Source organism: Arachis ipaensis, chromosome B5, assembly GCF_059453495.1.
Source record: "Arachis ipaensis isolate K30076 ecotype BB chromosome B5, ASM5945349v1, whole genome shotgun sequence".
NCBI lineage: Eukaryota > Viridiplantae > Streptophyta > Magnoliopsida > Fabales > Fabaceae > Arachis > Arachis ipaensis.
The window spans coordinates 142,076,275-142,095,351 of NC_142440.1; the positions used below are offsets into that span (position 1 = coordinate 142,076,275).

Here is a 19,077-nt window from a genome sequence, read left to right on the forward strand (position 1 = left end):
TATATATATTCACTCAATAATAATAATAATAATAATAATAATAATAATAATAATAATAATAATAATAATAATAATAATAATAATAAAGATTATTTTATAAGAAATTCAAGGTTAAAACTATTTGATGCTTTTGTATTTAATATAATCAAAAGATGTCCTATGTAAAAAAAATATATGTTTGTATTAAAAAATATGTATTAAAAGAAAATATTTTAATTTGTATTTATATTAAATACATATTTTTTTAAGACAAACATATTTTTTAAAATAATACATTTTTTGATTATATTAAATACAAAAATATCAAATAATTTTAACCTTGAATTTCTTGTAAAATAATTTCTAATAATTTTAATGATTATTGTTATTATTATTATTATTATTATTGAGTGACTATATATATATATAAAAGAATCTAATAAATAAATTTATCATTATTTCTATCTAGAAAATACAAAAAATCATGGTATAATATTATTATGAGATTAATAATAATAATAATAATAATAATAATAATAATAATAATAATAATAATAATAATAATAATAATAATAATAATAATAATCAATAAAATTGTTAGAGATTATTTTACAAAAAATTCAAGATTAAAACTATTTGGTATTTTTGTATTTAATATAATCAAAAGACGTACTATTTTAAAAAATATGTTTGTATTAAAAAAATATGTATTTAATATAAATTTAAATTAAAATATTTTCTTTTAATACATATTTTTTAATACAAATGTATATTTTCTTTTACCTAAGACATCTTTTGATTATATTAAATACAAAAATATTAAATAATTTTAATTTTGAATTTTTTGTAAAATAATCTCTAATAATTTTATTATTATTATTGAGTGACTATATATATATATATAAGAATTTAATGAATAAATGTATCATTATTTTTGTCCAAAAAATACAAAAAAATATAGTACAATATTATTGTGCAATTAATAATAATAATAATAATAATAATAATAATAATTTTATTTTATTTTTGGAAGGAGGACTATTATGTCTAACAGAAAGAAACGTTGGGGATTGATTTGTACATTAGTTTTTTTTGGGGACTAAAATGTCCATTTTTAAAATCTTTGGGGACTGACTCTGCCGAAAAATGAAATGGGGACTGATTTGTCTGCCGGAGTAAAACCTTGGGGATTGATCTATGTATTAATTTTCCTTGGGGACTAAAATGTCCGATTCTAAAATCCTCGGGAACTGGTTTGGGTAATTACTTTTTTTTTTTCAATTTTATTAATACTTTCCATGAACCCTAATCTCTTATACTCATTCATACAAAAAAGAAAAAGCATCTAAAAAAGTAAAAAAAAAAATGTTCTTCATCTTGACTGGATTTTTTTACCACTCTCAAACGTCTCTCACTCTCAATTCTGAGACTCAAACTCTCTCTTCTCTTTCACTTTCACTTCCACTAGCCCACTAGAGTCTCTCTGTCTCACTGGAGTCTGTCTCAGTCACACTTGCTGGCGCCTCGTCGTTCGCCTCGCCTCATCGCTGGGGTCTCGTTGCGGCCTTCCCTGGGCTTCTCGTCGTCGGCGACAGAAGCAACTCGTCGGGTCGTTGTGGCTTGTAGTCTTCTGGTTTCGGGTCCTCGCCGTCGCCGAGTCGCTCATCGCTTGGGTTTCAGGTATTTTTAGGAATTCTTTGCACAGGAGGCGCGCCACTGGTGAAAAGGTAGTCTGGAGGAAGAAGAGAAAGTATGCTTTCACTCTTCTTCCAATTCTCTGTGTTTTCCTTAATTTTTGTTTTTTTTTCCGAAGTGCCTTAGTTTCTGTTAGTTTCAAAATCAAATTCCCCCAAATTTCAACGCTCGTCCGAATTTCAACCCAAATCCGTGGTCCATATTCAATCCTCTGTCTGAATTTCACATTTATTTTTTAGTTGTTTTTATGAAGATTCATTCATTTGTGCTAAGTGATTTCAATTAGTTTGTAAGTTTTTATTACTGCAGAACTAACTTTCAGACAAAAAGGCCAAGTTCCTAATTGTTTACAAGTGATTATATTCCCTGTACAAAGTGCACAGAATATAAGAACTTAAGTAATACTTTATGTCACTATCTAGCTATTTTTTGTAAAATGAGTTGAGGAACTTTAATTTGCTTTTAAAATAATAAAAATAATTTCCAGCTATATAGAGCAGACCAAAAAATACTTAATATACTAATCTAATTCCTTTGAACAAACTAGGGTCCCTGTGCTTGAAAATTTTCCGTTTGATGTTAACCGACGTAGACTTAATTATTTAAGTGTCATTCTCTGTTCCTGCATGTGCTTTCTTTCTTTCTTTTTATCCGTGCCTATATTGTGAGTTTTAACACTGTATGATAGCACCATAGATTTTTGTGAAGAGTATATAATAGAGAGAGGCCACTTGATGTATAGTGTAACTCATTGTAGAGAGAAGGCTATGATTCTGATTTCTTCTTTTATGATCAATAACAAATCACAAAACTTAATTCCTTTTTTTCTATAGTTTATTGCTTTCTATCTTTCTAATTCAAGATAGTTCCACTTAGTTTTCTTGCCAAAACTGATAAGCAGCAACTCCATGACCTGCCAGTTGTAACGAATTTTATTTATAATACCTAGCAGCCTCTTGAGTATTTCTCTGACTTCTTTTATGTTGGTGCATTAGTTCTTTTAATCAGCATTGTAGAACTTGAAAGTGAGTTTGGCATTTTTCTATCAGATAGAGAAGTACTTATTTATTTGCTACTCTATTAAACTTGAAAGTATCATGTGTAATTTAAACCTATGCTTGCAGATGAATCAATTTCTTGGAGGTGGTATCCTTGACTACTCTTCAGGATCATTGCCACTTGGACTGCACAATCATATAGAACTCCCTTCAAACAAAAGTTCTTATTATAAACACACATTTAATGCTTTCTTGACTTTTTCTTCTAGTTGAGTAGGTTTTGTAAGGCATATTTTACTTTAATTTCATATAGGCATTTGATTTGTTATAGTTGATGCCTTGATGCTATTAAGGTCAATGATTGATTCAGTTCTTAGCTATTGATTTTTCAAAAAGAATTTGCCGGAAAAATTTCTTTGCTGAGCTATTGATTCAGTTCTTGGCTATTGATTTTTGTTGTTGGATCTCAACAACAAAAGGTTCAATTCTGACATTGGCGTACATGGCCAAGCAAATGTTCCATCATTTGCGACTCATCATGATGTTCATCCACCAGCACTACCTATGCATTTGTTTCAAGGTGTTCTTTCCAAGGGCAATATGCTAACTTACAACCAAGTCATGGAAGTAAGTTGCAAGAAATTTCAGAAGGTCAATATTCTTAACTCTTTGGTTCCGTTTAGTAACTTTATCAATCTTTTTGAGGAATGAAGCAAATAATTAAACAAATGCTCCTCTCATAAGATAAAATTTGTACATTTTCTATCTATCCAAAGGTTTAGAACAATGAAGAACAATTTTCTTAATTATAGTTTGTGTCTAACTATACATTTGGTTTTGAAACTTTATAGGATAGTACTGATGACTCAAACCATCGTTCAGGATCAAATGCATCAGACAATAAGCCTTTTTATAACTTCTTAGAAGTTAAGGATCCAGAGTGGGGGAAGGATGCACCTGGATGGATCACATCTCGGGCGGCGCGAAGCAGGACGCTACGGCCTTGATCTTAGCTTGAAGCTTTGATTCTAGCAGGAAACTGTGAATCAGTAACAATGGCTATTATGAGTATGCATTTATAATGGTTTTCTGCTTGAAATCCAACAATGTTAACAAGCTAAGAAAAAGTGAATAGTTTCCTAGTCTTGGTTGAGGCCAAGGTAACTCGGAATTAAAGATAGAAGGGACTTGTTACATTGGAGACCATGCCTTTGGATTCAAGGAAACTGGAAATCAAAGATAAGAAGAAATCTTGCATGGGGATTTCATTTGACCTATCTTAATTTCGATAGTTATGGTTTTATTTTATTTGAGACTTTTAATTTGGTTACATTACATGTAATTCTATAGTTGCTCTATAGTCTTAGTAATGAAATTTTAAATTCGATGACACTCCACAAGTCTTGGTTCCTACAAGGGGTTTTGTAGCGTGAAAATGCATGATTTTTATTTAAGAATTAAGAGGAATCTTATTTGGGATGAAATCATTTTAGAAATTTTGTTTACTCTTCAAAATTGTCACTAAATTTGTTATTTCCTCAAAATATGGGGGTTAAGTACTCCTTTATCATTTTCTTTCCATTGTCTTTCTTCACATTTCACAAAGAATAATTAAAGTTACTTAAAATGAAATTAAATATGCCTCGTATTTGGTATAATGTTCTCAATATATAATTCCAATATGAAATGAAACTAAACGTATTTAAATTTAACTTCCTTTTCGTAATATAAATCAAATTTAACTACTGGTGCTGTTTATAAAATTTGATTTGACAGTGTTTTCTTTTGGATATACGTGTAATATATATGTGCAAAATGATCGAAATACAATCAGACTGTAATGTTGAAAAAATATAAAATAATGTATGGTGAAGAGTGAAACTTCATCTAATTATCTCTATATGTCACTTTAAATGGCACTTTCTCAAAAATGAGCAGGAACCAATCTTCCCTTTCGTTATTCTTGAATACAATTTACAAAATCTATAGAGCGTTAATGGTTAAAACCGCAACCTGGCTAATTAGGACTGGGGAGCTTGAAGCATTAACAATAAATCTTAAAATGACATTCAAAGGGATTTCTACCTTTACTCACTAGTTAACCTGTCCTACTTGAACCAGACTTGATATCTTAGCAAAACATTTCCCTTTGGCTCAGATATTTCCAATAATTAAGGCCAAGGCAATTTAGTGGAGAGGATTAGATTGTTGTAGCTGGTAGAAGTATGGAGCAGCCTCCAAGAGCCATGATCTTGGAGTGCATGTCGAAGATCCCCCCTTCTGAGAGCTTGCACAATGTCACTGTGCTATCCAACAGTAGAAGATATCATTATATTAAAACTTCAAAGGCTGATAAAATTTTATATGAATGTTAACTATCAAAGGAATTTGCATTCTTTATCTTTGCTCCAGCAAGTTTGATTGCTTCTGCAGTTCTGTACACATCATCTGTGCCTATTGCAAAATCTGTAAAGAAACAGATGACAAATATATCAGAGAAATTACTCTTCATTAACAGGCATAAAACTTTTAATAGAGAAACATAAGTTAGGAAGCATTTTAGTGGGGAAAAAAAAGACTTGTATAAGAGATATTAACACTTCTAATGAAAACTCCACAAACTAAAACATGTCAAGCAAACATTTGTATGCACTATGATAGATTATGCCTAATAAAAAATTAATACTTACATAAAAGCTCTACTTTTCCAATCATTTATTCAAAACAGAAAAAGCCTTTCATGATAACTGCAGCATTGAAATTTTGTATTGTAGGACTAACAATAACAATAATCGAAAAGGATGGGAGTTTATCATAACATTTATCATAACATTTTAAAAGCCTTGTACCACTTGAAAAATTTATCATAACATTTTAAAATCATGGAACAAAAGAAGGATATTTAGAAGCAAACCTCCTATAAGTTTTTTTTCTTCATGAGTTCAAAACATCAAGCCATGAACCCAAAATAAGTCACAGAAATCTCTAGTACGGAACAATAAAATGGCCTTCTAAAGAGAGTCATTTTCATCTTAGTTCGCCAACCATATAAGAAACTGAAGGAACCGAGACATCACTTCTTGTTTCAGAGTCAATGCAGATTATGACACCACTCCCTTCTATTAATTAATTAATCAATCCAGCAAGCTAGGCTAGTCCACCAACAACTAGAAAACCAGTCCCAATTTGCATTCGTTCCACCAACAATCCGAATTTGCAACCAGAGTCAATTGCTCTTCTAAGCACATAAATACTTATTAAAATATGAAAAAGGGTAAGCATCCATGAAACCAAAAAATTCACCATACTACAGATTTTTGGCAAAACAGAGAAATCCCAATAACAGAGGCATTGATACATTATATTGACAAGAACAAAGAAACAAAATAAAGAGATTGAACCAAAGAGAAAAAAAAAGTGATTAAAATTCAGACAATCATGTGATTAAAATCATGTTCCATTCGAAGAAATTCCAATTAATAATTGCATGAGCAAGGCTAAAGCATGCTAATATTTAACAAAATCACAGCCCCAATTTGCAATCACGGAGTCAGAAGAGATAGCGGGGTCGAGGAGAGAGCTGGATCTTCTTGGTACGGCGATGGACTTGCTGCGCTTCAGGCAAGCGGCAAGCAGCAAGCAGTGGTATACGACGGGCTTCGTCTCTCGCAGCTGCAACAGATTCGAACCACGCACAACTAGAGGAGATGGTGAGCAGCTTTGACAAAAGAGAGGAAGCAGAAGACCCCGGCGTCGCAGTACTGATTGGAGCTCGAGAAAAAAGGTTTAGGGTTAGAGGGCTTCTTCTTCTTCTTCTTCTCCTTTAGCAGAGAGAAGGAAGAGGAGGGAGGAGACGAAGAACAATGAACAACTTCTTTTTTATTTTATTTTTTTCTTTTCATGTGTTTTTGTTTTGTTTTTTTAAATTATTTAAAATTTTAAAATATAAAATTAAAGTTAGTTGAATGTTAAAATTTAATTAATTTAAAAGGATAATTTTTATTCAATATAAAAAAAAGGATATTTAAGTTTTTTGTATAATTATATAAAAATTATTTTTTATTTTTATTAAATTATAGAGGTGTTTTAGTAAAAATAATGTTATAATATATATTTTAAAAAAATAAAAATTAAATGCTGATATGTCAGATTGTAATTTATGTGTTGAGTTTTAATTTGTCCACATTTTTATCGTATCGATACATATGAATTTATCATCGTACCGAAACAAACATCTTATTTTATAGGTGGGATTAAGAGAAAATATAAAAAAAAAATTATTCAATGGTGAGAAATCACACTTTATCCTCTAAAATAGAATTCAAAATTTAGAGGATTCAAATATAAAGTTATTGCTATCTCGGTGATATTAGTGGGCAGACAATTAATTTCTCTAAGTCATCTATTTTCTATAGCAAGAACACTCCTAATCCGAACAGAGAATTCTTATATCAACTACTTCAGATTCCACAAGTAGGCAGACAAAATAAGTATTTAGGACTGCCAGCAGTGATTAATAGATCAAAAACTCAGACCTTTAACTTTATAAAGGAGAAAGTTGATAAGAAACTACAGATTTGGAAGCGATCATTATTGTCGATCAGTGGGAGAGAGGTTTTAATTAAAGCAGTAGCTACGGCTGTTCCGATCTACACTTTGAGCTGTTTCAAGCTCCCAGACACACTGCTAAACGAGATTCAGAGAAAGATGATAAATTTCTGGTGGGGACAAAAGGGGTCGAAAAGAAGATTACAATGGATTAGGTGGGATATAATTTGCAGAGAAAAGAAGTATAGAGGATTAGGCTTTAAAGACCTCAAAGCATTTAATCTAGCCATGTTGGCTAAACAAGGCTGGAGAATCATCACGAAACCTAATTCTCTAATAAGCAGAATTTACAAAAGTAAGTATTTTAAATTTTCTTCTTTCCTACGGGCTGATACAGGGCGAAATCCTTCTTGGGCCTGGAGAAGCTTACTAGAAGGAAGGAAAATTATCAAACAAGGTACTCGTTGGCAAGTGGGACGAGGCAGTCAGATTAGAATTATGGAGGATTGGTGGCTTAAAAATGTGAAGTCAATATCCGAACAACAGCAAACAGTTACAGACCCAAATTTGATTTGGGTTAATCAACTCTCATTCATAATAGACAGTGGAAGGAGGATATAATCAAAAATAATTTCAATTCAGAAATTGCATCAGAAATCTTACAAACTATTATTATGAAAGTTGGAGAAGATCGGATTACCTGAAAAAATGAGAGGGACGGCAAGTTCACGGTGGCTTCCGGCTATAATACAGCTTTTCAAATGGTGCATTCTCCAATCAGCCAATTACCCGATTTGTGCAGGGAAAAGAGACTCTGGAATTCGTTGTGGGAACTTCAATGTCCGCCGAATATTAAGGTATTCCTGTGGAAAGCCCTTCATGACGGCATCCCAGTTCGTACTCGACTTCACGAAAGGATACCAACAGTCTCAGAAATCTGCCCTAGATGCAACAATTTAGGGAAAAATGTAAATCACTGCTTAATTGATTGTCCAAGGTCACAAGAAGTTTGGCAGAAGTCAGATTTAGGAGCTTACTTGATGCAAAACAGTTCAGGAGAATTTTGGGAGCGATGGAGCCAGTTCATGGAAGGAGCAAGACGAAGACACCATTGGAGGAAGAACTCAGCACTGGCAGCAGTTATTCTATGAAAAATTTGGATCGCGAGGAACCTTTGTGTCTTTGAAAATAAAAGTACTTCACCAGATTCGATTATCACTTCATCGCATGAGTTCATGGAGGAGGTGCAGAAGACAAATGAGACGTAATATATGTTTAGTTGTGTGTTTAGTCATGCTTTAGTTAAAGAAATGCTAATTGCTTGGAATTTCCTCTATTACATTGCTGTATGGTTGTCCAAGGTGGACCCACATCTCTTATTTATTTTATTTTAATAAATAAATATCACATTACCTTTGAAAAAAAAAGTTATTGCTATCTCTAATTGCAACTGACAAGCTTTTTAAAAATATGATAAATGGTGTACATGATCGAAAAAAAACTAATTAAAAAATATAAAAAATACTATTTTTTTTTGAGAAAAACAAATGAGAGGATAAAATAAACAAGTAAAGCCACCACAACAACAAATTGATGAGATGCTAATTAAAATATGATTGGGGCATCATTTGTTAAATAAAAGAAACCGAAATTTTGTTATGTGTTCAATTGGTGCACTTTAAAGATCCTTGCCAACTGTAATAGAGTATTTAGGTTGTGTTTGTTTCTGTGGACAGGACACAAAGATATAGATAGTACACATGTAAAATGTGTTTGGACAGAGAGATATAGACATTGAACACAGTATTTTTGGGATATTTTTTTTTAATTTGTGTCCACTTCTAAACGAAAGACACTGATGGATATAGAAATAAGATGGTGGACACGTGATTTTAAATAAAATCTTTTCTCCTTTTTGTCCATGGTTATTTTTTATTATTCTACTATTACCCCTTATATTATCTTGTGAAAAATCCTAACCTTAGCTTTTCTTTACCATCGTTTCCAGGTACTCTCTCTTCTTGCTCTCTCTTTTCATTCTTTATCTTCTTTTTGCTCTCTGTTTCTGTCTCTCTTTCTTCTTCTTGTTCCTGATTCTTAATCTTCTTTTTTCTTTCTGATTCTTTTCTTGATTTTTTTAGGGTTCTTCTCTCTTCTGATTTTGTATCTTTTTATCTTTTTTTTTTAATTTTTTATTGATTTTTTTTGTGCAGCTAATTACTGCTCGTTCTTGTTACAATTTTCAGAAGCTTGTTCTTCTCTTTATCAGTCACATAATTAGGTATTACTCTACCTATTCCCTTATTGTTTTTTATTTTTGTTTTCATTTTTTTATTCAAAAAAATTTCGTTCTGCTTTGTCTTTATTTTTTTATTTTTAATTTTTTATGATTTTTCAATCTAAAAATCATATAAGAAGAGCTACATTCTTTTCTTTGACAAAATGTTAAATGTTTACAATGATAGTATGAATGAATAAATGAAAAAATAATTTTGAATTATTAATATGTTGATGTATTTGTTCATAATGAAAGAATGAATGGAAAAATTGTATTGAATTTGTCTCTTGTTATTAGTTTGAACTAAAAAATTAAAATAATTAGTGAGTTATGTTGTTGTTACTCTTATGGCTGCTGGGCTCATTATTGTTGATAATTTTTAGTATGTGTTAATTATATAAGTTGTTTTTTATGTGTTGATCAAGGAAGAATGGAACCATCGGACCGCTTTGAGCAATTTAGATGATTTTTTTTATTTTATGATTCAAGCTGAACTTGAAGCTGTTGCGATATTAGTTTTGATGTTTGAATTTTTGTAATTGAGAAATAGGAGAAGAGGACATTTGTTGATTAGGAATAGAGATATTAATACTAATCTCTTAAGACGGAATGTATTAAACCGCATAATAGGAGGGGGCGATAGAAATTGCATTTGGGAATTAAGGATGAGCGTAGATACATTAGGAAGATTGTGTGAATTACTAAAAGTTCAAGATGGATTAAGAGACGAATGTCGTGTAAGTATACCAGAGCAAGTTGTTGAGTTAAGAAATTAACTAACATGATTGATGATGACAAACATTAATTTTATTGGGCCAACTACCTAATTAGTTTTGATGATTTTGTTACAAGTGCAGAGTTATTTGGGCCAACCTAAAAAATCAGATCATGGGTAGTCCAATATGTTTCCTTAATCCAAACTACCTCTAGGTCCAAAATGAGTGTTACATTGTCCACATGTTACTTTTATTTTTTTGTCTATTAATGAAAATGTTTCATATTTTATTATTAATCTGCTTTACTTTCTTTTTTTTTTTTTAAAAAAAAAAGCAAATCATCTTTTTGTGAGGTCAAGTCTTTGAATAATGATTTCTATGAAGGGGTTATTGCTCATCACATCTTGTGTCCAAATTTTCTTGTTGATTTACCTAATCTGAAAAAGAAAGATTTTCTTTTTGTTGAAAACTTGGAATTTCTGGACTGGAATCACTCTTTTAAAATCAAAATGCCAGTGTACCCACTTTTAGTCAAGGAATTTTATGCAAACATGACTTACCATGAGGGGACTATTCATTCCTATGTAAAAGGCAGTGACATAATTCTGAATAATGAGACCATCAGCGATTTTTTGAAATACACTGATGTTGGTGCATGCGCCTATACATTTGAAAAATGGGATGAAAGGGTGTCTCATATCAAAGGGTGTCTTACACTGATACTCTAGTTTTGTATGCTATTCTCACAACAACAGAAATCTCTTTTGCTTATTTAATGGTTAGATATATGTTTGATTCTGTTCGAAGTGAGAAAGATAAAGCCCTTCTTTATGGCATGTTCTTAACTTGTATTTTTGAAACATTTTTGTGTTGATTTGTCCAATGAGTCATATGAAATTGACACTCATATCTAAAAGGAGGTGGTTCAGTGAAACAGCAGAAAAAAGGGACCCACTCGTTCTGAAAGGGTGGTTCTTGATGAAGATGATGATGACTATGAACCAGAAGACACTCCTCCTCCTTCTACCACAGGTACTTCAGCCTCCACTGGACACAAATATACTTTTAGTATGTGTTAATTATATAAGTTATTTTTTATGTGTTGATCAAGGAAGAATGGAACCATCGAACTGCTTTGAGCAATTTAGATGATTTTTTTTATTCTATGATTCAGGCTGAACTTGAATCTGTTACGATATTAGTTTTGATGTTTGCATTTTTGTATTTGAGAAATAGGAGAAGAGGACATTTGTTGATTAGGAATAGAGAAATTAATACTAATCTCTTAAGACGAAATGTATTAAACTGCATAATAGGAGGGGGCGATATAAATTGCATTTGGGAATTAAGGATGAGCGTAGATACATTAGGAAGATTGTGTGAGTTACTAAAAGTTCAAGATGGATTAAGAGATGAATGTCGTGTAAGTATACCTGAGCAAGTTGTTGAGTTAAGAAATTAACTAACATAATTGATGATGACAAACATTAATTTTATTGGGCCAACTACCCAATTAGTTTTTATGATTTTGTTTTAAGTGATGCAGGTTAAATTTCAATAATGCAACAGCCCAAATAAATGGAACAAAAATCTTAAGCTTTCATAGCGTGCTACACTTTCAAATAAAGCCCAAATTAATTTAGAACAAAGAAATATAGTTGCAGCAGCCCAACATGATGGAAATCAAACCAGAAACGAAGTGGGCTATAAAACACTAAAAGCCCAAAGTTGTTAAGCAAAGAAATCACTTGGGCTGAATAGGAAGAAAGCCAACCCAAGCCTGAGTTGCTCACCCAAGTTGATCCCACCAAGCTTCTCATACAAGATTGAAGTCTTCACTCTCTCTTATTGCTTCGGTCAGCAACAAAACGCAAGAAAGAGAGATCGTCCTTCCTACTCATTTCAACAGAGAAGAAAGAAAGAGAAAGCTTATTCAGAAAGCAAATGTCTAATCACCCACATAAATCCATATTAAACTAAGTCAGAAATTAAAAGGTGATTTATTTCTATTTGCATGCAACTTACTTTCTTCACTTCATCTCAAATCTTCTACTTTACCATTTTTGGATAAATGGGAAAAGTGTTCTCTGATAATCACTGCTGTGAATCAAAGGCTAAAAATTGTTTCTTGAGGACAAATCACTTGCTCAATGGATCAGATTCAAGTTTACCTTTGAAACTTGTATCTTTGCTGATCTAAGGCTTTCGGTCAAGCAAAAAAAGGTCTGTTCTAGCATTCCATTTTTAGAGGTAAATAGAAGAATGTGAAAGGATAGGATGGTAAAGCACACAGCTCAAGAAGTTGACCTAGGAAAGAGCAATTCAGCAACATGCAAGGAGATACAAAAGAAGAATTTTCATCCTTCAGAAGCCAAGGAGAGATAACCAGTGTTCTAGAGGTGTATGTTCTGAGAAGAGCTCTCTGAAGAAGTTCATCCATTTGGACAGTGCTTCCTAGTCAAAGGAGCATTCCGCTAGAATGAAGAACTGAATCAGAGGCTAGCAAATCTGGTTTATCACATAGCAAAGAGGCTGTTGAAGCATCAATCTCCTTCATGTTTTACAGATTGTATTTTTCTTTTCAATGCTTATCTTTCTGTAATTTGTTGAGGTAAAAGACTGAATGAGAGAGTCATTGAAAGAGCCTAAGAGTGGAAAAAGGCAGAGAGATACACATGAGTGAAAAGCCTAGAGTTATTTCAGATTTCTTTAGGATGATTAAGTGTCTTGTATCTTGTACCAGTGAGGTATCCATTTCTTAGTTGGGTTAGCACTAAGAGTGAAGAGTTAGGTATTAGCATAGCCAAGTCAAGTTAGGTTAGAACTTGAGTGTGAAAGGATTGTGTCAATCCTGTGAATTGGTGTATGTAATACTTTGACTATAGTGGAAATTCCACCACTATTGTGGTGGAGACTGAATGTAGGTTGTATTGCACAAGGCAACCGAACCAGGATACATGGTGGTGTTAGCTTCTTCCTTCTCTGCTCTGTTCTATTTTCTGATATTCATGAGACAAAATGAAATTGTCTCATAAATTTTTCATTGCTAAGTTCAAACAGATTCAGATTGAAAGTCTGTCTTAAAAGTGTTAATTCAGTAACATAAAAGAATGTCATAGATTCAACCCCATTCTCTAAGCCTTCTACAACCTTCAATTGGTATCAGGAGCTAAGGTCTCAAGAATCATGCTTCACCGCTTGGAGCAAAGATCCAATGGCGAACAACTTGGGCACAACCACAGTTGCCTACACCCTCACTGAATGATAGTCAAACAACCGGCCCCCTTTCTTCAACGAGAAGAACTATGCCTACTGGAAAGAGAGGATGAGGATCTTCATCCAATCCATTGGCTACAACATTTAGAAGATTATTGTAAGCGGTCCCAAGATTTCAACAAAAACAAGTGCTGATGGAGTGGTGACTCCAAAAGAAGAAGCTGAATGGAATGAAGACGATAAGAAGAAAGGTGTCTAGATGCAAGACAGCCAAAGAAATCTGGGAGAAACTCCAGGTTACACACGAAGGCACTAAACAGGTCAAAGAAACGAGGATTGATATGCTGCGAAAAGAGTACGAGATGTTTAATACGAAGGATGGAGAAAGCATTGATGAAGTGTTTGAGAGATTCTCAATCATAATCAACAACCTTGATGCTATGGGTACAAATTACTTAGAACAAACCTGATGAGCGGATAATTTATACGCTTTTTGGCATTGCTTTTAGTATGTTTTTAGTAGAATCTAGCTACTTTTAGGGATGTTTTCATTAGTTTTTATGATAAATTCACATTTCTGGACTTTACTATAAGTTTGTGTGTTTTTCTGTGATTTCAGGTATTTTCTGGCTGAAATTGAGGGACTTGAGCAGAAATCAGATTCAGAGGTTGAAGAAGGACTGCTGATGCTGTTGGATTCTGACCTCCCTGCACTCAAAGTGGATTTTCTGGAGCTACAGAACTCGAAATGACGCGCTTCCAATTGCGTTGGAAAGTAGACATCCAGGGCTTTCCAGAAATATATAATAGTTCATACTTTGGCCAAGAATTGACGACGTAAACTGGCGTTCAACGCCAGCCTTCTGCCCAAATCTAGCGTCCAGCGCCAGAAAAGGATCCAAAACCAGAGTTGAACGCCCAAACTGGCACAGAAACTGGCGTTCAACTCCACAAATGGCCTCTGCACGTACAACACTCAGGCTCAGCCCAAACACACACCAAGTGGGCCCCGAAAGTGGATTTATTCATCAATTACTTACTCATGTAAACCCTAGTGACTAGTCTATTATAAATAGGACCTCTTACTAGTGTATTAGGCGTCTTTTAGACCATCTTTGGATTACCTTATGATCCTTTGATCACGTTTTAGGGGGCTGACCATCTCGGCCATGCCTGGACCTTCACTTATGTATTTTCAACGGTAGAGTTTCTACACTCCATAGATTAAGGTGTGGAGCTCTGCTGTTCTTCAAAGATTAATGCAAAGTACTACTGTTTTCTATTCAATTCTTCTTATTTCGCTTCTAAAATATCCATTCGCACCCAAGAACGTGATGAAGGTGATGATTATGTGTGACACTCATCATCCTTCTCCCTTATGAACGCGTGCCTGACAAACACTTCTGTTCTACATGAATTAAGCTAGAATGAATATCTCTTAGATCTCCTAACCAGAATCTTCGTGGCGTAAGCTAGAATGATAGCGGCATTCAAGAGAATCCGGAAGGTCTAAACCTTGTCTGTGGTATTCTGAGTAGGATTCTGTGATTGAATGACTGTGACGAGCTTCAAACTCGCGAGTGCTGGGCGTTAGTGACAGACGCAAAAGGAGGGTGAATCCTATTCCAGCATGATCGAGAATCGACAGATGAATAGCCGTGCCGTGACAGGGTGTGTGAGCATATTATTCACTGAGAGGAGGGGATGTAGCCACTGACAACGGTGATGCCCTTGCATACAGCCAGCCATGGAAAGGAGTAAGACTGATTGGATGAAGATAGCAGGAAAGCAGAGGTTCAGAGGAACGAAAAGCGTCTCCATTCGCTTATCTGAAATTCCTACCAATGATTTACATAAGTATCTCTACCCCTATTTTATTATATTAAATTCGAAAACACCATTATCACTTTATATCTGCCTGACTGAGATTTACAAGGTGACCATAGCTTGCTTCATACCAACAATCTCCGTGGGATTCGACCCTTACTCACGTAAGGTATTACTTGGACGACCCAGTGCACTTGCTGGTTAGTTGTATCGAAGTTGTGACAATTATGAATTAAGATCAAAGCACCAAGCTTTGGAGCCATTACCAGGGATTGTTCGAGCCTGGACATCACAATTTCGTGCACCAAGTTTTTGGCGCCGTTGCCGGGGATTGTTCGAGTTTTCGGCAAGCTTTTGGTCCGGTAACATCAGTGCCAAATTCTCTTTTGGTCCAGCAACAACAGTGCCCAGTTCCAAGTTTTGATCCGGCAACAACACCAAGTTTTTGGCGCCGTTGCCGGGGATCGTTCGAGTTTGGACAACTGACGGTTCATCTTGTTGCTCAGATTAGGTAATTTTCTTTTTATTTTATTTTCAAAAGTTTTTCAAAAATATTTCTAAAATTTTCTCAATTGTTTTCGAAAAAAAAAAATGTTTTCAAAAAATTTTATTCAAAATTTTTAAGAATGAATTCTAGTGTTTCATGATGATTTGTTGAATCCTGGCTGGCTGTAAGCCATGTCTAATCTTTTGGACTGGGGTTTCAACTTACCATCACAAAAGAAGAGATTCTCACACACTTAGTTGTTCTATACTTGAAAAGTATCCATAAATGCTGAAGCTTGGCTGGCCATTGGCCATGTCTAGTGTTTTGGACTGGAGCTTTCTTTGGAAGCTTGGCTGGCTAGTGAGCCATGTCTAATTCCTGGACTGAAGCTTTAGACTAAGAATGCAAGATTCCTGGAATTCATATTAAAAATTTTGGAATCCTTATTTTCCCTTTTCAATTAATTTTCGAAAAAAAAAATCCAAAAAAAATTAGAAAATCATAAAAATAAAAAATATCTTTATGTTTCTTGTTTGAGTCTTGAGTCATGTTATAAGTTTGGTGTCAATTGCATATGCATCTTGCATTTTTTCGAAAATTTCATGCATTCATAGTGTTCTTCATGATCTTCAAGTTGTTCTTGGTAAGTCTTCTAGTTTGATCTTGATGATTTTTTGTTTTGTGTCTTTTCATGTTTATCATATGCATTCTTGAATTCTTAGTGCTTAAGCATTAAAGAATTCTAAGTTTGGTGTCTTGCATGTTTTCTTTGCATTAAAAATTTTTCAAAATTGTGTCTATGATGTTCATCTTGACATTCATAGTGTTCTTGGTGTTCATCTTGACATTCATAGCATTCTTGCATGCATCACATGTTTTGATCTAAAAATTTCATGCATTGCATATTTTTCATGTTTTTCATAAAAAATTCAAAAATCAAAAAAATATCTTTCCCTTTTTCTCTCATCAAATTCGAAAATTGAGTTGACTTTTTCAAAAGTTTTTAAAATCAAGTTGTTTCTCATGAGTCAAATCAAATTTTCAATTTGAAAATCTTATCTTTTTCAAAATTTTTTTAAAAATCAAATCTTTTTCAAAACTAATTTTATCATATCTTTTCTAAAATATCTTTTTATCTTATCTTTTTCAAAAATATCTTTTCAAAATATCTTCTCTAACTTCCTAACTTCCTATCTTTTCAAAATTTGTTTCAACTAACTAACTAACTTTTTGTTTGTTTCTTAACTTTTTCAAAACCACCTAACTAACTCTCTCTCTCTCATTTTCGAAAATATCTTCCCTCTTTTTCAAAAATTTCTTTTTAATTAACTAATTATTTTTATTTTCTATTTTTGATTTCAAAAATTTTCGAAAATTACTAACATTTTTCAAAAACCATTTTCGAAAATCACTAACTCTTTTTCAAAATAATTTTCAAAAATTATCCCTCCCCCATCTCATTCTATTTATTCATTCATATCCTAACATCTCATCTCACCTCTCTTCCATCCTCACAGTTGTGTTTCTTCCATTATATTACATTCTTTGTCTCCCCCTCTTCTTCCACTCACACAGGAATCCCTATACTGTGGTATAAAGGATCTCCATTATTATTATTATTTTTCTGTGCCTTCTTCTTTGTCATATGAGCAGGAGCAAGGATAAGAACATTCTTGTGGAAGCAGATCCAGAACCTGAAAGAACTCTGAAGAGAAAATTAAGAGAAGCTAAAATACAACAATCCAGAGATAACCTTTCAGAAATTTTCGAACAGGCAGAAGAGATGGCAGCCGAAAATAATAATAATGTAAGGAAGATGCTTGGTGACTTTACTGCACCTAATTCCAATTTACATGGAAGAAGCATCTCCATTCCTGCCATTGGAGCAAACAAATTTGAGCTGAAACCTCAATTAGTTTCTCTGATGCAGCAGAACTGCAAGTTTCATGGACTTCCATCTGAAGATCCTTTTCAGTTCTTAACTGAATTCTTGCAGATATGTGATACTGTTAAGACTAATGGAGTAGATCCTGAAGTCTACAGGCTCATGCTTTTCCCTTTTGCTGTAAGAGACAGAGCTAGATTATGGTTGGATTCTCAACCTAAAGATAGCCTGAACTCTTGGGATAAGCTGGTCACGGCTTTCTTAGCCAAGTACTTTCCTCCTCAAAAGCTGAGCAAGCTTAGAGCTGATGTTCAAACCTTCAGACAGAAAGAAGGTGAATCCCTCTATGAAGCTTGGGAAAGATACAAACAGTTGACCAAAAAGTGTCCTTCTGACATGCTTTCAGAATGGACCATCCTGGATATATTCTATGATGGTTTATTTGAGCTATCAAAGATGTCACAGGACACTTCTGCAGGTGGATCCATTCACCTAAAGAAAACGCCTGCAGAAGCTCAAGAACTCATTGACATGGTTGCTAATAACCAGTTCATGTACACTTCTGAAAGGAATCCTGTGAGCAATGGGACGCCTATGAAGAAGGGAGTTCTTGAAGTTGATACTCTGAATGCCATATTGGCTCAGAATAAAATATTGACTCAGCAAGTCAATATGATTTCTCAGAGTTTGAATGGAATGCAAGCTGCATCCAACAGTACTCAAGAGGCATCTTCTGAAGAAGAAGCGTATGATCCTGAGAACCCTGCAATAGCAGAGGTAAATTACTTAGGTGAACCTTATGGAAGCACCTATAACTCAACATGGAGAAATCATCCAAATTTCTCATGGAAGGATCAAAAGCCCCAACAAGGCTTTAATAATGGTGGAAGAAATAGGTTTAGCAATAGCAAACCTTTTCCATCATCAACTCAGCAACAGACAGAGAACTCTGAACAAAATGCTTCTAATTTAGCAAATCTAGTCTCTGATCTATCTAAGGCCACTGTAAGTTTCATGAATGAAACAAGGTCTTCCATTAGAAATCTGGAAGCACAAGTGGGCCAGCTGAGTAAAAGGATCACTGAAATCCCTCCTAGTACTCTCCCAAGCAATACAGAAGAGAACCCAAAAGGAGAGTGCAAGGCCATTGACATAAGCGCCATGGCCGAACCTGTGAGGAGAGGAGAGGACATGAATCCCAAGGAGGAAGACCTCCTGGGACGTCCAGTGATCAATAAGGAGCTTCCCTCTGAGGAACCAAAGGAATCTGAGACTCATCTAGAGACCATAGAGATTCCATTAACCCTCCTTATGCCCTTCATGAGCTCTGATGAGTATTCCTCTTCTGAAGAGAATGAGGATGTTACTGAAGAGCAAACTGCCAAGTTTCTTGGTGCAATCATGAAGCTGAATGCCAAATTATTTGGCATTGATGCTAGGGAAGTTGA

General features: G+C 33.9%; 2 long non-coding RNA genes and 1 other non-coding gene across 3 annotated transcripts; 1 reads left to right on the forward strand and 2 right to left on the reverse strand.

The window, feature by feature from the left end:
• The first annotated feature begins 1,188 nt into the window (after nucleotides 1-1,188).
• LOC107644206 (uncharacterized) lies at nucleotides 1,189-4,064 on the forward strand. Its single transcript, XR_015883427.1, has 2 exons — nucleotides 1,189-3,323; nucleotides 3,524-4,064. It is a non-coding gene; the product is annotated as an uncharacterized LOC107644206 (long non-coding RNA).
• Nucleotides 4,065-4,541: 477 nt separating this feature from the next.
• On the reverse strand, nucleotides 4,542-6,561 carry LOC107644208 (uncharacterized). Its single transcript, XR_001621261.3, has 2 exons — nucleotides 5,587-6,561; nucleotides 4,542-5,138 (listed from the first exon to the last, which is right to left on the reverse strand). It is a non-coding gene; the product is annotated as an uncharacterized LOC107644208 (long non-coding RNA).
• Nucleotides 6,562-17,923: 11,362 nt separating this feature from the next.
• Nucleotides 17,924-18,031, reverse strand: LOC148566030 (small nucleolar RNA R71). Its single transcript, XR_015884257.1, has one exon. It is a non-coding gene; the product is annotated as a small nucleolar RNA R71 (small nucleolar RNA).
• Nucleotides 18,032-19,077: the final 1,046 nt, after the last annotated feature.